The following is a 26,045-nucleotide window of genomic DNA, read 5'->3' on the forward strand; positions in this document are numbered from 1 at the left end:
CAAGCCATACACCAGCCAATGAGCACGCGCCGCAGCCGCCTCCCAGTCCCGACCTCAGTGTGCTCAGCCTATGAGCGCCGGCTCGGGCTGTTGCCAGGAGGAAACGCTGTACCCCACTAGGGACCGCGGCCAGTGAGCCTCTAGCTGGATCGCGAAGTTGGCCAATCATAGGCGGGTTCCTGGTCACCCGTAACTAATCAGGGTTGAAAGAAGCTCGTACCTGGAAGTGGGCCGGTCCGGTAGATGGGTAAGGGCGGTGAGGGCACTATAGGATGTCGCTAACGAAAGGATGGGCCAAAGTTTTCTTGGGATGAGTATCCTCTTTGCCTAACGTGGAAATGTGTCGGGGCTCTTAGGGGCAGCTTCCGAGCTCAGGGAGTGCTGAAAAGATGACCGTCTTGTCCCGGTTTGTCCTGGGTGTCTCGGTTTTCAAAACAAAATCCTGTGTCCTTGGAAACCCCTCATTCGCTGTCAAGCCTGGACAGGGAAGGGAAGCTGCCCTGAGGGTCATTAGGACAGACCCTGAGGGAGGCTCTCCTTAGGGTCATTAAAAAGCAATTCCTGGCCGGGCGTGGTCCCTCACGCCTGTAAATCCCAGCACTTTGCGAGGCCGAGGCGAGCGGATCACCTGAACTCAGCAGTTTGAGACCGCCTGACCGACATGGAGAAACCCCGTCTCTATTAAAAAAAAAAAAAATACAAAATTAGCCAGGCGTGGTGGTGCATGCCTGTAGTCCCAGCTACTCCGGAGGCTGAGGCAGGAGAATCGCTTGAACCCGGGAGGCGGAGGTTGCGGTGAGCCGAGATCGCGCCGTTGCACTCCAACCTGGGCAACAAGAGTGAAACTCCGTCTCAAAAAAAAAAAAAGCAGTTCCTCAGTGAAAGGGGATTTGGGGAATCATTAGGAGCAGCTCTTGGAGCGGAGACGGGGGCATCCTGGGAATCAGAAGAGGCACTTCTGGAGGGCGAGGGGGCTTCCTGGAAGTCATTAGGAGCGGTTCCTGAGGGGTAGCGTGTCGCCTTAAGGAGTTCCCAGATTGTCAAGGGTAGTGGGGAAGGTCAAGTAGGAAAGTAAAATACCCACAACCAGAGTCATAAAAAATGTGCAAAATTACCATGGATGAATAATGGGGTAGTGCCCTGGAAAAAGCTATATGAAGTCAGGCCTGTGTTCAAAACTAGTAACTTCTCTGAGCCTGGGAGTTCACATCAATAAAATGGAAAAAATAATGCCTCGCAGATTTTGTAAAGATAAGAGTTAATGAATGTTGGCAAAAAGAACATATTACATAGAATGCTATGGACCAATCATGATTTATGCCTCAGGCTGGGTACATGCCTACGGAAAAAAAAATGTTTTAAAAAAATAGTTTCAAAAACAGAAATGACTGTTTCAAAAAGAATGGCCGTTGGCTACACAGCCACAAGTCTTTCACAATAGGGGTTTTCGCCCTTACCCGGTAAGGTAATCGACAGTATTAGATAATAGATTATACTGAGTGGCTCACAAAAGTGCCGAGTCTGAAGAATCCAACTTGCAGGACACATAAAGAAAACCCAAATCATGCAGTAGAATTCATCCACCACTGTCCTTCCTGCTGCCACTAAGCACAAGATACTACAGGTTGCTTCACAGACTCCACTGTCCTGGACATGGATACAGTCGCTAGTTACTGTTACTGTGTTCCATAAACTGGATTTTGCTGTATTTCCTGGTGCTGCCAGATGATTTCCAAGGGCCCTCTACTGTGTATCACTAGCTTCCAATTGATATGTGCATGTGATAGGTGGAGCCTAAATCAAGTTCTCCTGATATGCTCCCATTTTTCTGACCAGTTTTCCTCTGTTTCCTTTTTAAGCTCACCTTTCCCTTTGCACACTTTTTTTTTGTTTGTTTGTTTTTGAGACGGAGTTTTGTTCTTGTTGCCCAGGCACGATCTCGGCTCACTGCCACCTCCGCCTCCCAGGTTCAAGTGATTCTCCTGCCTCAGCCTCCTGAGTAGCTGGGATTACAGGCGCCCGCCACCACACCCGGCTAATTTTTTTTGTATTTTTAGTAGAGACAGGGTTTCATCATGTTGGCCAGGCTGGTCTCAAACTGCTGACCTCAAGTGATCCACCCACCTTGGCCTCCCAAAGTGCAGGGATGACAGGCTTGAGCCACCGTGCCCAGCCCCTTTGCACACTTTAAATGTCGATATTCTAAGCAAAACTAACCTATAGCAATAAAAGTCAATGTTCTGGTTACTTTTAGGTAGGGGACAGGGAATGATGGGGAAGGGTGGCACAAAGAATGCTTCTGGGGTGTTGGGGATTTTTTTTTTTTTTTTTTTTTTTGAGATGGAGTTTCGCTCTTGTTGCCCAGGCTGAAGTGCAGTGGTGCGATCTCGGCTCACTGCAACCTCTGCTCACTGCAACCTCTGCCTCCCAGGTGCAAGTGATTCTCCTGCCTCAGCCTCCCAAATAGCTGGGATTACAGGCACGTGCCACCACGCACAACTAATTTTGTATTTTTAGTAGAGACGGGGTTTCACCCTGTTGGCCAGGCTGGTTTCGAACCCCTGACCACAGTGATCCACCTGCCTCGGCCTCCCAAAGTGCTGGCATTACAGGTGTGAGCCACTGCACCCAGCGGCAATGTTCTATTTCTTCATCTAGATGGTGGTTATGCTAGTGTGTTCACATTGTAAAACTTATTTTTATTTATTGATAGAGATAGATAGATGTGTTCACATTGTAAAACTTATTTTTATTTATTGATAGAGATAGATAGATAGACAGACAGACAGACAAATAGATTTTTTTTTTTTTGAGACAGTTTCATTCTATCACCCAGGCTGGAGTGCAGTGGCGCCATCTCAGCTCACTTCAACCTCCACCTCCTGGGTTCAAGCGATTCTCCTGCCTCAGCCGCCCAGGTAGCTGGGATTATAGGCGTGTGCCACCACGCCCAGCTAATTTTTTGTATTTTTAGTAGACACAGGGTTTCGCCATGTTGGCCAGACTGGTCTCAAACTCCCAACCTTAGGTAATCTGCCCACCTCGGCCTCCCAAATTGCTGGGATTATAGGCATGAGCCACCACACCTGGCCATTAAAATTTTAAATTAAAAAAAAAATTCTTTTTTTTTTTTTTGAGATGGAGTTTCCCTTTTATTGCCCAGGCTGGAGAGCAACGGCGTGATCTCAGCTCTCTGCAACTTCCACCTCCCGGGTTCAGGTGATTCTCCTGCCTCAGTCTCCCAAGTAGCTGGGATTACAGGCATGTGCCACCACACCCGGCTAATTTTGTATTTTTAGTAGAGACGGGGTTTCACCATGTTGGTCAGGCTGGTCTTGAACTGCCAACCTCAGGTGATCCGCCTGTCTTGACCTCCCAGAGTGCTGGAATTACAGGCGTGAGCCACCACGCCCGGCCAAAAAATTATTAATAGAAGTGGGAGGCTGGGTGGGGTGGCTCATGCCTGTAATCCCAGCACTTTGGGAGGCCAAGGTGGGCAAATCACCTAAGGTCGGGAGTTCAAGACCAACCTGCCCAACATGGGGAAACCCCATCTCTACTAAAAATATAAAAAATTAGTTGGGCGTGGTGGTACACACCTGTAATCCCAGCTACGCAGCCGACTGAGGCAGGAGAATCGCTTGAACCCAGGAGGCAGAGGTTGCGGTCAGCCAAGATCACGCCACTGCACTCCAGCCTGGGCAACAAGAGCAAAACTCTGTCTCAAAAAAAAAATTGAAGTGGGGTCTCCCTGTGTTGTCTCAGCTGGTCTTGAACTTCTGAGCTCAAACAACCCTCCTGCCTTGGCCTCCCAAAGTGCTGGAATTTCCAAGCATGAACATGCAAGGCTGTGAAAATTAACTCATCTGTATGCTTGAAAGTTGTGCATAACTTTTGATATACATATACCTTAGTTTTTAAAACTAAATTTAAAAATTTTTAGTTAAAAAAAAGGAAAAACATGTTAATGTCCTCATGGCTTTAGGTCCTTTGCCCTCTTCTCTCATTCTACACAGTCTTCTTAGGTGCTTTTGTTTTATTTTTTCTTTGAGATAGGGTCTCCCTCTGTCACCCAGGCTGGAGTGAAGTGGTGCAATCACAGCTCACCGCAACCTCAACACCCTGGGCTCAAGCGATTCTCTCACCTCAGCCTCTCAAGTAGCTGGGACTACAGGCATATGCCACCAAGCCCAGCTAATTTTTGTATTTTTTTGTAGCGATGGGGTTTTGCCATGTTGCCCAGGTGGGTTTTTGTTTCTGTTTTTGTTTTTGTTTTGACAGCTGCCCACGTGCAGGTGTTTCTGGCTGTATACCTCACTAGCAAGTTACTTAATTTCTCTAGTTCTCAAGTTTTCTCATAACTAAAACTGGGATAGTACTTCCCTTTCTGGGTTGTGAGAATTGAATGAGATAAATGAAGTAATGGGATAATGAAGTAAACCAGTTAGAAGTCTAATTGGCACGTAGTGAGTGCTCAGTAAATGTCAGCTCAGTAAATGATGATGATGGTACAAAGCACTTAGCACAGAGCCTGAAACAACAGCTCAATACACTTTCACTCTTAGGCTGCACTCATGTGCACACTGATGACACCCATTGTATATCCCAGACATCTTCTCCCTGGAGCTCAGATCCATGTATCCTGCTGTCTCTGGATCCCTCCCCCTAGTTGTCCTACAGTTACTTAAAGCTGACATACCCAACAAAGAGCTACTCTTGCCCCACAAATAAGCTGTACCTCCTAGGTTTCCTATCTCAGTTAGTGGAAGAGCCATGACCTAATTGCTTAAGCCGGGTGCAGTCCATTACCTCACCCTGTCCAGAGCTCCACAAAGCAAGTATTTTACAAATGCATGGATTTGTTTACATGTTCATCTTTCCCCACTAGACAAAAGTCTCCTGAGAATATCATTTTGATCTTATTGGTAATACCGTTTAGGAATGTATTCCATTGCCAAAAATAGAAAACCCTAGCAAAAGTGGCTAAATACAAGTTTATTTTCTCATGGTATAAGAGGTCTGAAGGTGGTCAGCCTTAGCTCAGTGCTCAACAAAGTCATGAAACATACAGGTATGTTCCATCTTTCTCTAGCACCCTTCGCAACGTGGCTTTTGCCACCCTCTTGTGCAACTCGTGATTGTAAGGTGACTGCTGCAGCTCCAGAAGGAGGACAGAGACAGTGTCCTGTTTCTTCTATCACACTAGCAAAAAGACTACCAGAATCTGCCCACCTGCCAGTAATGAGTGGAACAGACCCTTTCCTGCACTCATGGTTTTTATAATCTAGTAAGAGAGAGACACGAAGCAAGTGCTCGCACAAAGAAAGAAAATTACAGGCTGGGTGTGATTCACACCTGTAACCCCAGCTATTCCTGAGACTGAGGCATTTGAGGCTGCAGTGAGCTATTATGGAGCCACTGCACTCCAGCCTGGGTGACAGAGTGAGACTCTTATCTCAAAAAAAGAAAAATTGCCACAAAGTTGTGCTTGCTATGAAGGAAAAGAACAGGGAAGAACACCTTTAGAGTGACTTGCCACCAATGGCAGCAGGATTTGGAAATAAAGCTATCATGGCATAAAGTGTATGCCATGTTCCCAGTCCAGGGGTTCCTTTCCCAGAGCTTCACTTTATCCAGCACTCAGTACAATGCTGAGCACATGGCAGGCATGACATAAGTAATCATAATGGCAATATTATTCGCTTAAAAAGTTAACTACGCCCAGGCTGGGCGTGGTGGCTCACGCCTGTAATCCCAGCACTTTGGGAGGCCAAGGCGGGCAGATCACGAAGTCAGGAGATAGGGACCATCCTGGCCAGGCGCGGTGGTTCACGCCTGTAATCCCAGCACTTTGGGAGGCCGAGGCGGGTGGATCACGAGGTCAGGAGATCGAGACCATCCTGGCTAACACAGTGAAACCCCATCTCTACTAAAAATACAAAAAATTAGCCGGGCGTGGTGGTGGGCGCCTGTAGTCCCAGCTACTAGGGAGGCTGAGGCAGGAGAATGGCATGAACCCGGGAGGTGGAGCTTGCAGTGAGCTGAGATTGCGCCACTGCACTCCAGCCTGGGTGACAAAGCGAGACTCCGTCTCAAAAAAAAAAAAAAAAAAAAAAAAGTTAACTACAGCTGGGTGCAGTGGCTCACTCCTGTAATCTCAGCACTTTGGGAGGCTGAGGCCAGTGGATCACCTGAGGTCAGGAGTTAGAGACCAGCATGGCCAACATGGTGAAACCCTGCCTCTATTAAAAATGCAATAATTAGCTGGGCGTGGTGGCAGGCGCCTGTAATCCCAGCTACTTGGGAGGCTGAGGCAGGAGAATTGCTTGAACCCAGGAAGTGGAAGTTGCAGTGAGCCGAGATCATGCCATTGCACTCCAGCCTGGGCGACGAGCAAAATTCAGTTTCAAAAAAAAACAAAAAACAAAAAACAAAGTTAACTACATTTATTGAGCTGTTATATTTCAAACACTGTGCTAAATGCTTTATATGCACAAAAATTGTTTACATTTAGATATATGCTACCATTAACAATGTTCTTTTTAATAGTATAATTTAATGATTTTTAAATACATTTACAAAGGCACGTAACTATTACCCAATCCAGTTTCGGAACATTTCCATCACCTCAATAAAATCTACCACCTCAAAAAGATTACCCGTGCCCAGTTATAATCAGTCTCCATTCTCACCCCCAGCCCCAGGCAATCATTCATCTATTTTCTGTCTATATAGATTTGCCTTTTCTGGACATTTCATATAAATAGAACCACAGACTATGTGGTCTTTTGTGTCTGGCTTCTTTCACTGAGCATAACTTTTTTGAGAGTCACCCATGTTGTAGCATGCATCAGTATTTCTCTCCTTTATATTATTGAATAGTATTCCACTGTAGTGTTGATTGATGTTTGGGTTGCTTCCACTTTTTGGCTATTAGGAATAGTGCTGCTATGAACATTTACATGCTAGCCTTTGTGTAAATGTCTGTTTACATTTCTCTTGGGTAGATAACAAGGAGTGGAATAATTGCTAGGTTGTATAGTAAATTTGTGTTTATCTTTTTAAGAAACTGCCAAACTATTTTCTAAAGTAGCTGTACCATTTTACATTCCCATCAACAATACATGAGGAGTCCCATTCCTCCATATCCTTGCCAGCATTTGGTACTGTCTATCTTTCTGATTATAACCATTCTAGTGGGTGCGAAGTAGTATTTCACTGTGGTTTTAATTTGCATTTCCCTAATGACTAATGATGTTGGGCATCTTTTTATGTGCTTATTAACCATTCATATATCCTCTTTGGTGAAATGTCTATTCAAACCTTTTGTCGATATATTAATTGGGTTGTTTGTCTTCTTATTATTGAGTTGTAAAAGTTATTTATATATTTGGATACAGATCCTTTATCAGATGTAGGCTTTAAAAATATTTTCTCTCCTTCTGTGGCTTGCCTTTTCATTTTCTTTAGTGTCTTTTGAAGCACAAGAGTTTTCATTTTGATGAAGTTCAATTTATCAGTTTATTTTATGAATTGTGGTTTTGGTGCATTGACAGCAACATTTACATAGTTCTGCTCTGCCCCTAAAATATGTCCAGAATTCAACACTTCCCTTCACCTCCACTCCATCACCCTGCTCCAAGCCATCCTTAGCCTGAATAGGATAATTGCCACAGCCTGCTAATGTCTCTGTATTTCCGCCCTTGCCCCCTGCAGTCTCCTCAACACAGCAGACTGATTCTTTTTAATTTTTTAAAAAGTTATTTTCTAGGCTGGGCACGGTGGCTCATGCCTGTAATCCTAGCACTTCGGGAGGCCGAGGCAGGTGGATTGCTTGAGGTCAGGATTTCAAGACCAGCCTGGCCAACATCTACCAGAAATACAAAAATTAGCCAGGTGTGATGGCATGGGCCTGTAATCCCAGCTACTCAGGAGGCTGAGGCAGGAGAATCACTTGAGCTTGGGAGGTGGAGGTTGCAGTGAGCTGAGATCTCGACACTGCACTCCAGCCTGGGGAACAGAGTGACACTCCATCTCAAAAAATAAAAACAAACAAACAAAAAAATGGGTTTTCTAATTTTTTTTCAAGTGATTCTCCTGCCTCAGCCTCCCGAGTAGCTGGGATTACAGGCGCCCACCACCACACCCGGCTAATTTTTTGTATTTTTAGCAGAGATGGAGTTTCATCATGTTGGCCAGGCTGGTAGTGAACTCCTGACCTCAGGTGATTCACCCGCCTCAGCCTCCCAAAGTGCTGGGATTACAGACGTGAGCCACTCCGCCCAGCTTAGTGATTCTTTTTTTTTTTTTTTTTTTTTTTTGAGATGGAGTCTCACTCTGTCGCCAGGCTGGAGTGCAGTGGTGTGGTCTTGGCTCAGTGCAACCTCTGCCTCCTCGGTTCAAGCGATTCTCTTGCCTCAGCCTCCCGAGTAGCTGGGACTACAGGCATGTGCCACCATGCCCAGCTAATTTTTGCATTTTTAGTAGAGACGGGGTTTCACCATGTTGGCCAGGATGGTCTCAATCTCTTGACCTTGTGATCCACCCACCTTGGCCTCCCAAAGCGTTGGGATTACAGGCGTGAGCCACCGTGCCTGGCCAGAGTGATTCTTTAATACTAGAAGCTACATCATGTTACTCCTCTTCTTACAACCATCACATGACTTCATCTCATTTTGAAGAAAAGCCAAATCCTTTTATTCTTTTTGTTTGAGACAGAGTCTTGCTGTCACCCAGGCTGGAATGCAGTGGTGTGGCTCACTGCAGCCTCTGCCTCCCGGGTTCAAGCAATCCTGCCTCAGCCTCCCAAGTAGCTGGGATTACAGGTGTGCACCACCACACCTGGCTAATTTTTTTTTTTTTAGACGGAGTCTCACTTCTTCACCCAAGCTGGAGAGCAATGGTGCGATCTCAGCTCACCGCAACCTCCACCTCCCAGGTTCAAGCAATTCTCCTGCCTCAGTCTCCCAAGTAGCTGGGATTACAGGCACATGCCAGCATGCCCAGCTAATTTTTTGTATTTTTAGTAGAGACAGAGTTTCACCATGTTGGCCAGGCTGGTCTTGAACTCCTGGCCTCAGGTGATCCACCCATCTTGGCCTCCCAAAGTGCAGGGATTACAGGCATTGAGCCACCGCTCCTAGCTGAAAAGCCAAATCCTTTTAACAGCCTACAGACAATCGTCCCCCACCCGCTCTCTGCGCACTCTTCCAGGACCCTGTTCTCCCTCAGGTCTGAATGGCTTGCTCCCTCACCTTTCTGGGCCTCATTGAAATGTCACCACCTCAGTGAAGCCTTCCCTGACCACCAGTATATCCTTTATTTATTTTTCTATTGTTTAGTTCTCTCCATTAGAATGTCTGCTCCATGAGGGCAGGGACCTTTGCTTTGTTCACCACCATCCCCAGGCCTTGGAGCAGCCCTGGCTCCTTGTATGTGCTCATTAAATATTTGTTGAGTCAAGGAATAATATTCCTTAATTTCATCCATGCAATGAACTTTAGAAGGTGGCATTATTACTGTCCCATTTTAAAGCTAAGGAAACTAGAGTGTAGGGAGGTTAAGTAATTTGAAATGAGCAGTCAGCCTGAGGAGGTATGTGCAATAAAATAATGGGCTGGGCGTGGCAGGTCACACCTGTAATCCCAGCACTTTGGGAGCCTGAGGCAGGTGAACTGCTTGAGCCCAGGAATTCAAGACCAGCCTGTCTTGGACAACATGGCAAAACCCTGTCTCTACAAAAAATACAAAAATCAGCCAGGTGGTGGTGTGTGCCTGTGGTTCCAGCCACCTGGGAGACTGAGGTGAGAGGATCACTTGAGCTCTGGGATGTGGAGGTTGCAGTGAGCCGAGATTGCACTCCACTGCACTCCAGCCTGGGCAACAGAGCAAAACCCTGCCTCAGAAAAAAAAAAAAAGAAAAGAAAAGAAAGGATGAATGATAAACGGAATCAATAAATGAACAAGAAGGACTATGTTTGTATACTAATGATGCCTTCAGCCTTCACCTCTGGGTCATTTACATTCAACCCTTGCCAGTGGGCACTAGCAGCTGAAAGAAAGTAAACAATCTTCTCTTGTACTTTGGGAAGCTCTGGACAAAGAGCCTGACAGGAGCCGCCCAGATAAGGAGCCGTGAGAGTAAGCACCAGGAACACACTGACACACTGTGACCTGGTCAGCCTGGTTCCCTGGGGAGCGGGCTTCTGAGGTCAGTTTAGTCCATGTACATAAGAAAGAAAATTTCGCCTTAATTCAGCCTTGCAGACAAGGTCAGTTGGAAATACCAGGGCCCTCTAGCCTATGAAATATAGAAACATAAATATAAAAATGCTTAGAGGGCCGGGCATGGTGGCTCATGCCTGTAATCCCAGAACTTTGGGAGGCTGAGGAGGGCGGATCACCTGAAGTCACTGGTTTGAGACCAGCCTGGCCAACATGGTGAAACCCTGTCTCTATTAAAAATACAAAAATTAGCTAGGCATGGTGGTGCGTGCCTATAATCCCAGCTGCTTGGGAGGCTGAAGCAGAAGAATCGCTTGAACCCAGGAGGTGGAGGTTGCAGTGAGTTGAGATCATGCCACTTCACTCCAGCCTGGGCGACAGAGCAAGACTCCATCTCCCCACCCCAAAAAAAAAATGCTTAGAGGCAGACACACACATACCCACAAATACACTGAGTTCCAATGTTTAACACAGACATCGATTTCTTTCTTAGCTGATGTATTCTCTCTACTCTGCAGAGGATGGCTTGGTGTTACAGGCAAAGGGCACAAAGAGCTTTGGGGATGGCTGGGGGTGGTGGCTCACGCCTGTAATCCCAGCACTTTGGGAGGCGGATCACCTGAGATTAGGAGTTTGAGACCACCCTCGAACATGATGAAACCTCATCTCTACTAAAAATACAAAAAATTAGCCTGGCATGGTGGCACATGCCTGTAATACCAGCTACTCGGGAGGCTGAGGAAGGAGAATCGCTTGCATCCAGGAGGCGGAGGTTGCAGTGAGCCAAGATCACGCCACTGCACTCCAGCCTGGGCGACAGAGTAAGACTCCATCTCAAAAAAATAAAAGCAGAAAGCCTTGGGGAGCAGCAACAAGCTGCCCCATGGTCCATGTCTACCTTGCACTCATTCCTTTATCCTTTGCTTCCACCCTGTGTTCTATTTGTTTGTTTGCCTTTTTAATCTCGGGCACTAAAATAACTTCTTCTCAAGGCCAAATGCCATCCATTCTTTAAGACTTGGCTTAAATTTTACCTATTCATGCATTTTTTTTAAATTTACTTAGTTTTTTATTTATTTATTTTTATTATACTTTAAGTTCTAGGGTACACGTGCACAAAGTGCAGGTTTGTTACATATGTATACATGTGCCATGTTGGTGTGCTGCACCCATTAACTCGTCATTTACATTAGGTAGATCTCCTAATGCTATCCCTCCCCCCTCCCCCCACCCCACAACAGGCCCCGGTGTGTGATGTTCCCCATCCTGTGTTCAGGTGTTCTCATTGTTCAATTCCCACCTATGAGTGAGAACATGCGGTGTTTGGTTTTTTGTCCTTGTGAGAGTTTGCTCAGAATGATGGTTTCCAGCTTCATCCATGTCCCTACAAAGGACACGAACTCATCCTTTTTATGGCTGCATAGTATTCCATGGTGTATATGTGCCACATTTTCTTAATCCAGTCTGTCATTGATGGACATTTGGGTTGGTTCCAAGTCTTTGCTATTGTGAATAGTGCCGCAATAAACATACGTGTGCATGTGTCTTTATAGCAGCATGATTTATAATCCTTTGGGTATATACCCAGTAATGGGATGGCTGGGTCAAATGGTATTTCTAGTTCTAGATCCCTGAGGAATCGCCGCACTGTCTTCCACAATGGTTGAACTAGTTTACAGTCCCACCAACAGTGTAAAAGTGTTCCTATTTCTCCACATCCTCTCCAGCACCTGTTGTTTCCTGACTTTTTAATGATCGCCATTCTAACTGGTGTGAGATGGCATTCTTTTATTTAAAGACTTTTTACTAAGCATCTATTTTGTGCTGACTCTGGAAATACAGAGATAACAACTCCATGCCTCTACTTGGGACAATTACAGGTACTTCAACTCAACAAAAGTAAACTCTTGGCCTGGCATGGTGGCTCACGCCTGTAATCCCAGCACTTTGGGAGGCCAAGGAGGGCAGATTGCCTGAGCTCAGGAGTTTGCGACCAGCCTGGGCAACACAGTGAAACCCCATCTCTACTAAAATACAGAAAATTAGCCAGGTGTGGTGGCATGTGCCTGTAGTCCCAGCTAGTTGGGAGGCTGAGGCAGGAGAATTGCTTGAGCCCGGGAGGCGGAGGTTGCAGTGAGCCGAGATCGCGCCACTGCACCTCAGCCTGAGCAACAGAGCAAGACTCTGTCTCCAAAAGAAAAAGAAAGTAAACTCTTGGTTCTCCCCTGAGTCTACTCTGCTGTTAGTGCTCCCCACCTCAGTAAAGGCACCAATATTCACCCAGGTGCCCAGAGTCATTCTTGATTCTTTTAGCAGCCCACATCCAATCCTATTAGCCTTACTTACTTTTAAAACTATATCCCGAATCCTTCTCTTACCTCCGCATCACTCATTGTACTTCAAGCAGCCATCACCCTCCACCTGGAACACTACAACAGCATCCTGACTGGACTCCCTGCTTCTGCTCCTGCCCCTTCCAATCTGTTCTCCAAATAGGTGCAGAGTGATCTGTCAAAAAAACAAGTCCCCAGCCTGGGAACATAGTGAGACCCTGTCTCTACAAAAACATTAAAAAATTAGCCAGGTATGGTGGTGTGCACCTGTAGTCCCAGCTACCTGGGAGGTTGAGATGGGAGGATGGCTTGAGCTTGGGGGGTCAAGACTGCAGTGAGCCGTGATTGTGCCACTGCACTCAGGCCTGGGCGACAGAGTGAGACCCTGTCTCAAAGACGAAGAAAAGCAAATCCAATGAACTAACTAACTACCTTATTGAAAACCCCTTAAAAGCTTTCTGTGCCCCTATCCTGAATCCAAAGTGTCTTGCTCGTGTCTGCGAGAGCCCCTGCCCATTCTGCACCCCATCCTGCCCCCCTCTCCCCTTGCACTCTGGGCTGCAGCCACGCTGGCCTTTGTTCTGTTTTTCTAAAATACCCCTTGAAAGAGCTATGTTCCCTCGTGCCTCAGGATCCTTACACCCTGTTGAGCCTCTTCCTTGCAGAAGCCTCCGATTCCCCATGCTTGTCTGGGTCCTACTGTCCCATACTGCGGGACCCAGACTAGTGTAGGGAGTCAGAGGCTTCTGTGAGAAAGGGACTCTCTATGCATTCTGCACACTTCCTGCAAAGCATCTGAGCTTTTGAATGTGTGTGTGTAAGATTTATTTGAATGATGTCTGTCTTCCTGCCAGTTAAGGTTTCTAAGGGTACTTTGGGCTGGGCACAGTGGCTCATGCCTGTAATCCCAGCACTTTGGGAGGCCGAGGCAGGCAGATCACTTGAGGTCTGGAGTTCGAGACCAGCCTGGCCAACATGGTGAAACCCCATCTCTACTCAAAATACAAAATTAGCCAGGCACGTGCCTATAATCCCAGCTACTCAGGAGGCTGACGTGAGAATCACTTGAACCTGGGAAGCAGGAGGTTGCAGTGAGCCCAGATCACACCACTGCACGCCAGCCTGGGTGACAGAGCGAGACCCTGTCTCAAAAAAAAAAAAAAAAAAAAAAAAAAAAAAAAGGGTAGGGACTTTATTATTTCACCATTGAATCTCAGTACCTTGGACAATGCCTGGTTCATAGTAAGTGCTCAATAAATATCATTGGAATATGATTTGTGGAAAGAATGGACAAATGAAGCTAGGTGGGTTGTAGTTTGTATGGTAGTTAAGCATTCAGGCTCTGGACTCACAGAACCAGGCTCAAATCTAGATTCTGCTCTCTTCCTAGCTGTGTGACTTAAGAGTGAGTTGGTTGACCTCTGAGAACCTGTCTTCAATCACAAAAGGAGATCATAATACAAGCTACTATACAGGGCTTTTGGAGGAACTGAATGTTAACAATGCAGGTAAAATGCTTGTCATATTTAAGTGCTTAATAATGCTAGCAGGTATTATTACAGAACATAATAGGTATACACCATGTTTGTTGGATTTAAATCTTTAGGACCACATAGGAGCTCAGGTGGGGGTAATTACAGGGAATGCCCTGAAAATGTGCCAGAGGGGGGAGGCTGGAAAGGACAAACCCTGAAAAAGCATCTGGGACACAACGTCTTTTGGGGAGACTGAGGAGTATCCCATTTCTGGGGCTAAAAACTTCCCTCCAGCTCAAGACTGGGTAACCCTTATTTATTTTAGGGATGGGGTCTTGATATGTTGCCCAGGGTGAAGTGGGATGGCTATTCACAGGCAAGATCATGGGACACTAAAGGCTCAAACTCAAGGCCTCAAGCAATCCTCCTGCCTCAACTTTTTTTTTTTTTTTTTGAGACGGAGTTTTTGCTGTTGCCCAGGCTCAGTGCAATGGCGCGATCTCAGCTCACTGCAACCTCTACCTCCCAGGTTCAAGCAATTATCCTGCCTCAGCCTCCGGAGTAGCTGGGATTACAGGCGCCCGCCACTATGCCTGGCTAATTTTTGTAATTTTAATTTAATTTCACTATGTTGGCCAGGCTGGCCTCAAACATGGCTACCCAAAGTGCTAGGATTACAGGCGTGTGCCACTGCGCCTGGCCCTGCCTCAGCTTCTTGAGTAGTTGGGATTACAGGTGTGTGCCACCACACCCAGCCCTCCTTATTATTATTTTTTTAAATTTGAGATGGAGTCTCCCTCTGTCGCCTAGTCTGGAGTGCAGTGGCCCATTCTCAGCTCACTGCAACCTTCCCCTCCCGGGTTCAAGCAATTCTCCTGCCTCAGCCTCCTGAGTAGCTGGGATTACAGACACACACCACCATGCCTGGTTAGTTTTTTGTATTCTTAGTAGAGATGGGGTTCCTCCATGTTGGTCAGGCTGGTCTCGAACTCCTGACCTCAGGTGATCTGCCCTCCTCGGCCTCCCAAAGTGCTGGGATTACAGGCGTGAGCCACCGCGCCCGGCCACCTCCTTACTGATTTTAAACGTAATGTTCCTTGGTGAATCTCCACGTAAACTATTTCTACTGTTGGTGTCAGGGACTGGGAGAAAAGCAGCTTATCATGGTAAGGGTGAAGTTTGGTGTGGTGGATGCAGAGATCCCTTGTGAGATATAAAGTCCCTCTTGGAGCGGACTAGGGTGTGTCTCAGGGAGGGAGCAAAAGGGCCTCTGAGGAGTTGGGAGTGAAGATTCTTGAGGATTGGGTGCTGGCAGCTGCCAGGCATTCCTTCTGACAATCAGACTGACCTCCCACCACAGGGCTGGCATCCACTCAGCAAACATTGATGGAGTCCCGACTCTGGGCAGGCTCTAAGCTGGGAGGCAAGTGAGACACAGTTCTTGCCCTCAAGAAGTTCACAGTCCAGTGGAGACAGATGAATCAAATCATAATTATAATGCCAATTTTCATTTCCTTTCTGCACGACAGCCTGGATAATTTTCTTGGTATTTTCCCCCTATTTTGCTATTTGAACAGCTGAGGAAGCACAAATAATAATTTCAGCACAGTGCTATGGTTCCTGGACCAGCAGCACAGCTGGATGTGAGACTAGTTGAGCAAGGAAGAGGAGGGGCTAAGGAGGGACTCCTGGAAGACTGACCTTGGATGAGATGTGCCAGGAAGGGCTCCAGGAAGAGGGGATAACATGCAATCACAGCATGCTGTTTTTCTATGTGACACACACTATGAAAAAAGTGCGTATCAGAGGTAGGAAAATTAGAAAATGCATTTAAAATAGGGAACATAACCACCCAGAAATGTGCTAACATTTTGGCGTCTATCCTTGCCAGTGTTTCTCGAATTTTAATGCTCATACAAATGCCATACGGAACTGTCAAAACACAAATTCTGATGCAGCAGGTCTGGGGTAGGGCCTAAGATTCTACATTTCTACGAGACAGGCACATTACCACTTGGCCACCGTGCCTGAGTTAGAGTCTACTTTTTTTTTTTGAGATGGAGTCTTGCTCTCTCGCCCAGGCTGGAGTGCAGTGGCACTATCTCGGCTCACTGCAACCTCGCCTCCTGGGTTCAAGTGATTCTCCTGCCTCAGCTTCCCAAGTAGCTGGGATTACAGGTGCCCGCCACCACGCCTGGCTAAATTTTTTTTATTTTTAGTAGACAGGGTTTCACCGTGTTGGTCAGGCTGGTCTCAAACTCCTGACCTCAAGTGATCCACCTGCCTCAGCCTCCCAAAGTGCTGGGATTACAGGCGTGAGCCACCACACCTGGCCTAGATTCTACATTTCTAAAAAGCTCCCAGGTGATGCCGACACTGATGGTCTTTGGATTCCCTTCAGCAAGGTTGTAGCCTATATGTGTGTGTGTATAATATGTTCAATTTTTCAGTATTATGAACGAGGATGTAGTGAATCTTTCCCCACAGATTTTTAAATTATTTGTACAATTTTTTAATATAAATTCCTAAACATGTATTGCTGGGTCAAATTAAAGGATAATTTAAGGTTTTGATAGATATTGCAAATTCTCCTCCAAAAATGTAGAACCAGTTTATATTCCCACTAGCAATTTATAAGTGCCTAATTCCCTGCATCAATATTGACACATAACTCTTGCCAATTTTATAGTCAAACAGTCGAACAGTTGTCCCTCAGTATCCATGGGGGATTGCTTCCAGGACCTCCCACAGATAACCAACATTTGCCCATGCTCAAGTCCCCAACATAAAATGGTGTAGTACTTGCATATAACCTGTGCATATCCTCTCTTATACTTTAAATCATCTCTAGATTACTTATAATATCTAATACATTGTAAGTGCTATGTAAATAGTTATACTGTATTGTTTAGGGAATACTAACAAGAAAAAAATTCTGTGCATGTTCACTGCAGATGAAAGTTTTTTCCCTAATACACATATATACATACACATACATGTATACACATACACACATACATACACATACATGTATATACATACATGCGCACACACATATATACATATATATATATATATATATATATATTTTTTTTTTTTGCTCTGTCGCCCAGGCTGGAGTGCAGTGGTGCAATCTTGGCTCACTGCAACCTCCACCTACTGGGTTCAAGTGATTCTCGTGCCTCAGCCCCCGCCCAGTAGCTGCGATTACAGGCGTGTGCCAATACACCCAACAAATTTTTGTATTGTTAGTAGAGACGGCGTTTCACCATGTTAGCCAAGCTGGTCTTGAACTCCTGACCTCAAGTGATCCACCCGCCTTGGCCTCCGAAAGTGCTAGGATTACAGGTGTGAGCCACTGCGCCCAGCCTTTCCTGAATAATTTTGATCTGAGGTTGGTTGAATCCATGGATGCAGAACCCATGTATACAGAGGGCCGACGGTACCTCATTCTTGTTTTGATGTATACTTCTTTTATTAGTAGTGAGGGTAACAGCTTTAGTATTTTTACTGGAATTTGCCTATCTCCTTTTGAAATTGCCTATCTGTGTCCATTTTCTATTAGGGTGTTTACTTTTGTTCTTACTGATTTGAAAGAAGGCTTATCTATTAGGGTTATTTAACCCTTCGATTGTTATGAATGTTTAACATCGTGTGCTTAGGAAACCACAAGTATTTACATAAGGCTGGAGTGAAAAAGAGAGATGGACCATGTATGGAAGGTTAGACAGACAGCAGGGACAAGGGCATCAAGTGTCAAAAGTGCCAGCCTGCCGTTGCTGGGGGACCATGGACAGGTCCCAAGTATCCTCGAATTACATCACAGCTCTCACTCTAGAACCTGGGATGGTTGTGTAAGTCAGACAGCGCTTCCTCACTTTCAGCAGGGCTGGAGGAACACAGCTTTCTTTTCATCAGAAAGTTTAAGCTTCATTTAGACTCCAACCTGCTTTTCTTTGTTTTATGTTAACACACACATGCATCAGAAATGTTATTGTCAACTTTCTTGAGTAAAATAAATATTTGCAATTAAAATTGAGGGAGAGGAATTTTCAAAAAGTAATCTAATGTCCGTTTGGAAGAAAAATAGGGGAATGGCACTAATTAATTTTGAAAAAATAAAAATTAGTTGTGTCAGGTAATAAAGCCACAAACGTTAAATAAGTAGTTCACCTTAGACTGAACAGACACATGAATGAAACAGACTCGTGGCCCAGAAGTCAACTCTGTACATATAATTTATAACACAAAAAGTAGCCAGGTGTGGTGGCGGGTGTCTGTAATCCCAGCTACTCGGGAGGCTGAGGTGGGAGAATCACTTGAACCTGGGAAGCGGAGGTCGCAGTGAGCTGTCATTGCATCACTGCACTCCAGCCTGGGTGACAGAGTGAGATTCCATCTCGGAAAAAAAAAAAAAAAAAAAAAAGGCCGGGTGTGGTAGCTCACACCTGTAATCCCAGCACTTTGGGAGGCTGAGGCCAGTGGATCGTGAGGTCAGGAGTTTGAGACCAGCCTGGCCAATATAGTGAAATCCTGTCTCTGCTAAAAATACAAAAATGAGCCAGGCGTGGTGGTGCACGCCTGTAGTCCCAGCTACTTGGGAGGCTGAGGCAGGAGAATTGCTTGAACTTGGGAGGCAGAGACTGCAGTGAGCCAAGATTGCACCACTGCACTCCAGCCTGGGCAACAGAGCAAGACTCTGTCTCAAAAAAAAAAAAAAAAAAAAAAATCAACGTGGGTCATGGGACAAATAAACATCAGGGTAATTTGTTGCTGGACAGCCTTTCTCCTTCAACAATTGCTTAACACAGAACTAGCAGCAATGTCTTCACAAGTTTCTGAGGAAAATTATCTTGTATAAGGAAGCCCAGACCAGACAAAGTTAAAATGGAGTGTGAATGTAAAAGATATTTTCAAGGCTGGGCGCAGTGGCTCACGTCTGTAATCCCAGCACTTTGGGAGGCCGAGGCGGGCGGATCACGAGGTCAGGAGATCGAGACCATCCTGGCTAACAAGATGAAACCCTGTCTCTACTAAAAATACAAAAAAATTAGCCGGGCATGGTGGCAGGCGCCTGTAGTCCCAGCTACTGAGGAGGCTGAGGCAAGACAATGGCGTGAACTGGGGAGGCGGAGCTTGTAGTGAGCTGAGATTGCGCCACTGCACTCCAGCCTGGGCAAGAGCAAGACTCCGTCTCAAAAAAAAAAAAAAAGACATTTTCAGACATGCAAGAACCAGAAAGTTTATAATGCTCTGTGAAAAAATTATGTGAGGCAGAGTACTCTACCAACGTGAAAAAGAATCCAAGAAAGACTGTCATGTGTTACAAGAGGTGGTGGCAACTGAATATGATCCAGAAGTGAAGAACATAGAGAAAAAAGTAAAAGTTTGAAATTGTTTGAAGTTTGTTTGAAATTAATGTTTGAACGATTTTTCATAAACATACAATTAAAATGCTGTTTATTGGTTTTCAATTTTTAGAATGAAAGAACTAATTATATTAACAGAACAGAAAGTATTAGAAGCCTTGACAATGTGAAATAACAAAAAATGGTAGTCGGAGGAAGGAGAAGGGAGAATCAAGGAAAGTGAGCTAATTTTCTCATTCTTGAGAGCAGGTAAATCAACAGATACTGCCAAAAGGTGATAAATCAAGAAACAGATGTTTAAATATAGTGTTTAGCCAGGCGCGGTGGCTCACGCCTGTAATCCCGGCACTTTGGGAGGCTGAGGTGGGTGGATCACCTGAGGTCAGGAGTTCGAGACCAGCCTGACCTACATGGAGAAACCCTGTCTCTACTAAAAATACAAAATTAGCTGGGCATAGTGGTGCATGCCTGTAATCCCAGCTATTTGGGAGACTGAAGCAGGAGGATCACTTGAACCGGGAGGCGGAGGCTGCAGTGAGACGAGATGGCGACACTGCACTCCAGCCTGGGCAACAAGAGCGAAACTCCGTCTCAAAAATAAATAAAATAAAGTGTTTAAAGTCGTGAAAGGAACTCTAGAAGAATTAAAAGTAATAACATATCTAACAAAATCAGGAGTAGTGGTAGGAGATCACGTAAGTTGACTAAATTCCACACATTTTATAGCCAAGGAGCCAACAGGCACCATCTATTAATGGCATGTGATGGTTGCCACTGGAAGAATTAAAATCAGAAATTGCAGGAAATGAAACTAGAGTTGGGGAGAGGAGGAAGAAAAGCTGACCTTTTATTTTGGACCCTTCAAAACTGAATCTTTTTTTTTTTTTTTGAGACGGAGTCTCGCTCTGTCGCCCAGGCTGGAGTGCAGTGGCGTGATCTCAGCTCACTGCAAGCTCCACCTCCCGGGTTCATGCCATTCTCCTGCCTCAGCCTCCCGAGTCGCTGGGACTACAGGCGCCCACCACCACGCCCGGCTAATTTTTTTTTTTTTTTTTGTATTTTTAGTAGAGACGGGGTTTCACCGTGTTAGCCAGAATGGTCTTGATCTCCTGACCTCGTGATCCACTCGCCTCGGCCTCCCAAAGCGCTGGGATTACAGGCGTGAGCCACCGCGGCTGGCCCTGAAACTTTTTTTTTTTTTTTTGAGACTGAGTTTTGCTCGTTGCCCAGGCTGGAGTGCAATGGCGCGATCTTGGCTCACCGCAACATCTGCCTTCTGGGTTCAAGCAATTCTCTTGCTGCAGCCTCCCAAGTAGCTGGGATTACAGGCATGCACCACCACGCCTGGATAATTTTGTAGTTTTAGTAGAGACAGGGTTTCTCCATGTTGGTCAGGCTGGTCTCCTACTCCCGACCTCAGGTGATCTGCCCGCCTGCGCCTCCCAAAGTGCTGGGATTACAGGCGTGAGCCACTGCGCCCGGCCTCTGAATCATTTTTATTTATCATATGCATCCACTTAATAAAAAAGCTATATTGATAACCATTTTTAAAATTATGGGACATCCATAACAGAATAGTATATAGCAGTTAAAAAAATGAGCTCCTGGCCGGGCACGGTGGCTCACGCCTGTAATCCCAGCACTTTGGGAAGCCAAGGTGGGTGGATCACGAGGTCAGGAGATCGAGACCATCCTGGCTAACACAGTGAAACCTGGTCTCTACTAAAAACACAAATAAATTAGCCGGGCGTGGTGGAGGGCGCCTGTAGTCTCAGCTACTCAGGAGGGTAAGGCAGGAGAATCGCGGAACCCGGGAGGCTGAGCTTGGAGTGAGCTGAGATCGCGCCACTGCACTCCAGCCTGGACAACAGAGTGAGACTCCGTCTCAAAAAAAAAAAAAAAAAAAAAGGAGGATAATAGACTAAACTGTTAACAGTGACTCTCCTCTAGGGAGTTGGCGGGAGGGAAGAGAATGGGGACTTCAAAGTTGCACACCTGGATCCCAGTCAAAAGTTTTCTGTTGTTGCTTTAATAAATAAAAATGTTTTTGTTTTTTAAAATTAAAATACTGGCTGGGTGCAGTGGCTCACGCCTGTAATCTCAGCACTTAGGGAGGCTGAGGCGGGCGGATTACCTGAGGTCAGGAGTTCGAGACCAGCCTGGCCAACGTGGTGAAACCCCGTCTCTACTAAAAATACAAAAAATTAGCTGGACGTAGTGGCATGCGCCTGTAATCCCAGCCACTTGGGAGGCTGAGGCAGGAGAATTGCTTGAGCCTGAGAGATGGAGGTTGCAGTGAGCCGAGATCATGCCACTGCACTCCAGCCTGGCCAACAGAGACGCTGTCTCAAAATAAATAAATAAATAAATAAATAAATAAATAAGTCTTCAGGTCGGGCGTGGTGGCTCATGCCTGTAATCTTAGCACCATGGGATGTTGAGGCGGGCGGATCACCTGAGGTCAGGAGTTCGAGACCAGCCTGACCAACATGGCAAAACCCCGTCTCTACTAAAAATACAAAAATTAACCAGGCATGGTGGCGGGTACCTGTAATCCCAGCTACATGAGGCCGGAGAATCGCTTGAACCCAGGAGGTGGAGGTTGCAGTGAGCAGAGATTGTGCCAGTGCACTCCAGCCTAGGAGACAGAACGAGACTCCGTCTCAAAAAATAAAAAATAAAAATAAAAATAAATAAATAAATAAAGTCTTCATAGAAAATTTGGAGAATTACAAAGAACAAGCCACCTATCCTCATAACCCTCTGGTGTATTTCCTTCCAAATATATTTTTCTTTTTTTTCTGAGACAGAGTCTTGCTCTGTCGCCCAGGCTGGAGTGCAGTGGTGTGATGTCGGCTCACTGCAACCTCTGCCTTCTGGGTTCCAGCGATTCTCCTAACTCAGCATTCCGGGTAGCTGGGAATACAGGCGCGTACCACCACGCCCAGCTAATTTTTGTATTTTTAGTAGAGATGGGGTTTCACCACGTTGCCCAAGATGGTCTCAATCTCTTGACCTCGTGATCTGCCTGCCTCCATCTCCCAAAGTGCTGGGATTACAGGCGTGAGCCACTGCGCCCGGCCCCAAATATTTTTTTCTTAATGCATCTGACGATTTCTAGCTTTAGGCAGGTAGCAGTGTGAAAAGAGCCCTGGAGTTAAGCAGAGCTGGGAGTCCTACCAACTCCACCAAATTCCAGTTGGGACCCTCGAGTAGATTACTTAACCCTTCTGTACAACCTTCCTCATCTCAACAAATGGTAACTTTATCCTTCCAGCTGCTCAGGCCAGAACTGTGGGGTCAACCTTGACTCCTCTCTTTCTCATCAAGTCCATCAGCAAATTCTATCAGATCTGCCTTAAGATATAACCAGAATCTGGCCACTTCTCTCCACTACTGGATTTCTGCAGTCTTCTCAATGGTAAAGGAGCTGGCCCCACTTCCTCTCTAACCTCATCCCCTGCTACCCTCTTGCCCCTTGCTCAGGATGTCACAGCCACACCCACCCCCATACATCAGGCACACTCCCACCCAGGGCCTTTGCTATAGTTGCTCCCTCCGCCTGGATGCTTATCTCAAAGATACTTAGGCAAAACTCCTCACCAGATTCAAGTCTTTCCTCAAGTCCCATCTTTTCAATGTGTCCCCTGACCACCCTAAATCAAATAGTCAAACCTTCCTCCTGGCCTCAGGTGATCCACCCACCTTGGCCTCCCACAGTATTGGGATTACAGGCGTGAGCCACCGTGCCCGGCCCTTGGTCCTTCTTATTGTACTCCCCACTAATTAGGCTTACAACCTTTTAACAAACTATAAATACCTTTATTTATTTCTCATATGTAACATCTGCTTCCTGATACTAGAGGATGAATGCCACAAAGGCAAAGTCTGTTCCATTCACTGATGTATTCCAAGCACCTAGGATAATGACTATCACACAGCAAATGCTCATTAAATATTTGTTGAAGGAGTGGATGAGGTCAAATTTTCTTATCAATAAAATGGACTTCATACATTGTTGTGAGAATTAAGTGAAATACTATATTCCAAATAACTTGCATAGCAGTCATCTAGCCTCATTTAGGATAGTTAAGGATGGCTTCTGAAGGAAATATTTTCAGGGGAGGGTTAAACAATGAGGGGTTAGCCAGGTGCAAGTGGGGGAAAATGTTCCAGAACAGCTTGTGGGAAGGTCTGGAGCTGAGATAGAATGGTGAGGCAGGGCCGGGCGCAGTGGCTCATGCCTGTAATCCCAGCACTTTGGGAGGCTGAGGCGGGAGGATCACCCAAGGTCAGGATTTCAAGACCTGCCTGACCAACATGGTGAAACCCCATCTCTACTAAAAATACAAAAATTAGCCAGGTGCGGTGGCCCATGCCTGTAATCCCAGCTACTTGGGAGACTGAGGCAGAATTGCTTGAACCCAGGAGGCAGAGGTTGCAATGAGCTGAGATCGCCACTACTGCACTCCAGACTGGGTGACAGAGTGAGACTCTGTCTCAAAAAAAAAAAAAAAAGGGTGAGGCAGGCAGGAAGCTTAAAGAATTGACTCTGTGGTGGCTGGAGGGCAGGGGGCGAGAGGCGAGAAGGAAGATAAGGCCACACAGGCCAGGTCCTGCAGAGCCTGGAAAACCAGGGGGACAGTGAGGACCTGGCAGGGTCTCCTCAGGACAGTAACTTGGTCATGTCTGCCCTGCGAGGCAGAATCACTCCCACTGTGCTGAGAACGGGTTGGCCCAGGCAGTGCTGGGGCAGGCTGCCTGGTAGGAAGCACAGCGGCAGTCCAGGCAAGAGGGAAAGTGGCCTGGGAGACAGCCGTGGAGATGCAGACAACAGGCGTGGAGGACAAGCAGGCAGGGTGTGACGATGAGTGGACGTGGGTATGGGCACGCAAGCGATGCCTGCCTGGAATACTGGGTGGGTGGGGTGCCAAGCACTGCAATGGGGGTCCTGGAGGAGCAGCAGCTTGCAGCGGGGAATGAGGAGGGAGGGAAGTAGAGGAGAGAGAAGGCTGACACTGGCAATGAAAAGGGCAGGGACTCTGAAGCAGACATCAGCAGACGTGGGTCCCAGCTCTGGCGCTTACCTGCCCTGTGGTCTCTGATGAGTGATTCCACATAAGCCTGTTTCCTCATCTGAGTGCAGAGAGAAGGATCCTTCTGCCGGCTGCTCCCAAGGACTGGCGAGCAGGCCCATCGCGCCCTCTGCGCAGAGCCTGCCTGGGGAAGTCCTGACTACCGGTCTTCCTCAAGCGAACACCTGGTACTTACCCCTTACTTGAAAATGTTTAATGGCTTGTTCTTTTATTTAGCAAAGTTAATCAAATTTTCTACCATCAACAATCATGTAATGATGGTGCCTTTTTTCTGAATAGAATTACACCGGGCACCGAACTAGGTGCTGGGGATACCCAGAAGAGACTTGGTGCCAGGCCTCAGTCACTCACAGCCCCCAAGGAGATGGCTGCCAATACTAGAGCGTGGTGAAGGACTCAATGGAGGTGGCCCAGGGTGTTAAGAACAGAAGCACTGCACCTGCCAGGGATACCTGCATCCCTCTGACAATCACCTCAATCCCCTTAGCTGCACAATCTGGCTCCATCCGGCCCACCTTCCTAGCCATGCCTCTCTACTCCAATCTTAATGCACTTCCTGGAGTTTCTCACGAAGTTGGTCTGTTACAAGCTTCCAAGCCTTTGTACGTGTTCCATTGGAAAACCTTTCCCTATCTTTAAAAACTAACTGCTACTTTGGCTGGGCATGGTGGCTCATGCCTGTAATCCCAGCACTTTGGGAGACTGAGGTGGGTGGATCACCTGAGATCAGGAGTTCAAGACCAGCCTGGCCAACATAGTGAAACCCCGTATCTACTAAAAATACAAAAATTACCTGGGCTTGGTGTCGGGCACCTGTAATTCCAGCTACTCAGGAGGGTAAGGCAGAAGAATTGCTTGAACCCGGGGGGCAGAGGTTGTAGTGAGCCGAGATCATGCCACTGCACTCCAGCCTCGCGACAGAGTGGGACTCCATCTCAAAAACAAACAAAAAAAACCTAACTGCTACTCATTCTACGAAATACTCTGAATGCCACCTCCTCCAGGAAGCCTTCCCTGGGTCAGGCGCTGCCTTGGTGTGGTCGTTGCTGACTTATGCATTTCTCTTCGCAGCTTGTTCTGGGTCTCCTTCATCTGTATCCCTGTAAGTTCCACAATTTGACAACCTGGTAGGACTTGTCTGCTCACCAGTGGAGCAGCTGCACAGCTCAGTGGGTGATGCAGCTGTGTGTCCAGGGGCCAGATGGACACACTTTTTTGTGTCCATTATCCACACTGCAATAATTACAGGAGATCTCACTAACCAATTTCCACACAGTCAGTCTCTACTGCCACAGGGCCATCCCTCTCCTCCAAGGTAGTGGGAGAGGGGCAGTCCCAATGCCCTGACAGTGCAACCCACAGAATCTTAAAGGGAAAGGGAGGCAAAGGGTATGCTCCCGGCCTAGGGTGCTATTCACATGCACTGGTGCCTCCGGCCTGGCTGGCTCTTGGTGGCCTGGTTTTCAGGGTTTATAACCACTCCTTTCTGAAAGTGGGTAGCCATGCCAGGAGCCTACACTGGCACAAATACTTAGGATACCCTCCCCG

The 26,045-nt window shown here is 46.6% G+C and overlaps 1 long non-coding RNA gene across 1 annotated transcript; it reads left to right on the forward strand.

The window, feature by feature from the left end:
- The first annotated feature begins 133 nt into the window (after positions 1 to 133).
- LOC129051321 (uncharacterized) lies at positions 134 to 25,289 on the forward strand. The gene is made up of 3 exons (XR_008515486.1): positions 134 to 247; positions 13,948 to 14,065; positions 24,777 to 25,289. It is a non-coding gene; the product is annotated as an uncharacterized LOC129051321 (long non-coding RNA).
- The last annotated feature ends 756 nt before the right edge of the window (positions 25,290 to 26,045 follow it).

Source organism: Pongo abelii, chromosome 1 (genome assembly GCF_028885655.2).
Source record: "Pongo abelii isolate AG06213 chromosome 1, NHGRI_mPonAbe1-v2.0_pri, whole genome shotgun sequence".
NCBI lineage: Eukaryota > Metazoa > Chordata > Mammalia > Primates > Hominidae > Pongo > Pongo abelii.